Source organism: Etheostoma cragini, chromosome 11, assembly GCF_013103735.1.
Source record: "Etheostoma cragini isolate CJK2018 chromosome 11, CSU_Ecrag_1.0, whole genome shotgun sequence".
Lineage (NCBI taxonomy): Eukaryota > Metazoa > Chordata > Actinopteri > Perciformes > Percidae > Etheostoma > Etheostoma cragini.
The window spans coordinates 3,393,728-3,396,158 of record NC_048417.1 but is presented as its reverse complement, the minus strand read 5'-3'; the positions used below and the strand labels follow the sequence as shown (position 1 = coordinate 3,396,158).

Sequence of the window (2,431 nt, the reverse complement as noted above, 5' to 3'; positions counted from 1 at the left end):
AAACCGGCCAAACTCTCTAACATACGGCCTTGGGTTATCGGTGTGACTTTTATTGTGAAATACTCTAACCGGAAATAGAGTGTGTTATTACTTGTAGCTTGCATCGACCGTTAAAGAAGTAGCTTGATGCCGGTCTGAGCCGGACGCTGGTCCGGATCTTCGGTCGCAGGCTTTTCAAAAGTTAAGACACGTCAAGCTGCTGCCTGATCAGATTAAATCTTTGGTAAAGGATAGATAGATACACGTTGGCTTTAGCTTCGTCAACACACCGCAGGTAGCTTAATGTCGCGGGGAAGTTACTCGGCTAGTTAGCTAGCAAGTTGTTGTAGTTGCTGCTGACTGGAGGGGGGCGCGCGGCTAACGTTAGCTAGCTTAGCCTTTGGTGCAGGGGAGACGTCACGTCGTCGTCAGGACAACACATCCAGGTGAATTGTGGCTGTTGTGTAAGTGGAGGTTTAATTTTCCCCTTTAACACAGTGGTTTTACTTGTGTTATGAATACGTTTAGCTGGTTGTTTTACTGCTGGTCCAGGAACGTTATGTACTAGCTAACTACGTTGTGAATGGGTTTCCTTTTAATGCAATTTCCTTTCTTTTTGAACACTTTATTTCAGATTTGATCATAAAACAGCTTTGACAGTTCTCTGCAAGGCAACTTTATTTATATAGCACGCAGACTATTGGACCAGACCAGGGCTAAAATACCAGAGAATATTAGACCAGACCAGGGCTAAAATACTAGAGAATATTAGACCAGACCAGGGCTAAAATACCAGACACTATTAGACCAGACCAGGGCTAAAATACCAGAGTATATTAGACCAGACCAGGGCTAAAATACCAGACACTACTAGACCAGGGCTAAAATACCAGACACTACTAGACCAGACCAGGGCTAAAATACCAGACACTATTAGACCAGACCAGGGCTAAAATAAGAGACACTACTAGACCAGACCAGGGCTAAAATACCAGAGAATATTAGACCAGACCAGGGCTAAAATACCAGAGAATATTAGACCAGACCAGGGCTAAAATACTAGAGGATATTAGACCAGACCAGGGCTAAAATACTAGAGGATATTAGACCAGACCAGGGCTAAAATACTAGAGGAAATTAGACCAGACCAGGGCTAAAATACCAGACACTACTAGACCAGACCAGGGCTAAAATACCAGACACTACTAGACCAGACCAGGGCTAAAATACCAGACACTATTAGACCAGACCAGGGCTAAAATACCAGACACTACTAGACCAGACCAGGGCTCAAATACCAGAGAATATTGGAGCAGACCAGGGTTAAAATACCAGAGAATATTAGACCAGACCAGGGCTAAAATACCAGACACTATTAGACCAGACCAGGGCTAAAACACCAGACACTATTAGACCAAACCAGGGCTAAAATCCCGGTGAATAACATTTGGAGATACCGTCTTGCTTTGTCTAATAAAAACTACCGAAGTCTCATGTTATCTCTCACTCTTTCCTACCAGAAGAAATAAGATACCAAAAATAACAATTAACTGTAATTCCCTAACAGGAAATAAACATTAGAACAAGTTTAAATAATGGAAGTTCACTCCGAGGACTCAGACAGTGTCTTTACCTGACGCTTTATATACTGTGTTTAACATCACTGGTGTTTGTTTAACCCTCGTGTTGTCCTCGGGTCAAATTGACCCGTTTTCCTATCTTAACGTTCTTTTTAACTACCCAAAATAACATGATTAATTCCACACAACGCTCTTTGCCAAGTACAAATCTCTACTTTCAATAATTTTGGGGCGTCTTATTCAATTTTATAGCATTTGGAGAAAAAAACTAAAAAAGTGTTTTTGAAATAGTATTGAGTAAAAGTTGACATATTCCAGTCTGTGATTGTCTATCAACATCCATTCCTTTAATTTTAGTCAAAAGAATTCCTGATTTCTGCTTTCATAACTTAAACATTAGGTATAATTTCCTATAAAAGAGATTTATTGACCATAAATTCCAAAAATAACTGTAAAACTTAAGTTAGTGTTACGTAGTGTTGAACATTGAAAAAAGCGTCAGAAGTGTTGAAAAAAAAAGGGACAAATGTAAGAAAAAAAGTTTTTAAAAAATCGATAAAAAGCATTAACATAAGTGTTGATTTTAAATTTCGACGGGAAGACGACACAAGGGTTAACGTGCTAAGCTACAGGCAACAACAGTCGGGGGATCGGGTGTAAGTGGGGGGTCAGTTGTAAGTAAGTAAAAGTTTATTCATAAAGCGCTTTTCTCAGATAAAAATCACAAAGTGCTGTACAAAAGAGTAAGTAAAAAGGTTGAAAAGGTTGGGGGGGTCAGGTGTAAGAATTCTGCGGCTGCCGACCTGTACTGACGGTCCAGTTAAAGGGATATAGGTAGAGGGGTGTGGCCCAGAGTGCAGCCGCCCCCCCCC

General features: G+C 40.7%; 1 protein-coding gene across 1 annotated transcript in view; it reads left to right on the top strand.

Annotated features, from left to right (window-relative positions):
• The first annotated feature begins 104 nt into the window (after positions 1–104).
• dnajc10 (DnaJ (Hsp40) homolog, subfamily C, member 10) overlaps positions 105–2,431 on the top strand; it is a 25,293-nt gene continuing 22,966 nt past the window's right edge. Inside the window, exon 1 of the mRNA XM_034885996.1 lies at positions 105–443. The gene's annotated coding sequence lies outside the window, so the exon portion shown is untranslated. The remainder of the gene's footprint in view (positions 444–2,431) is intronic.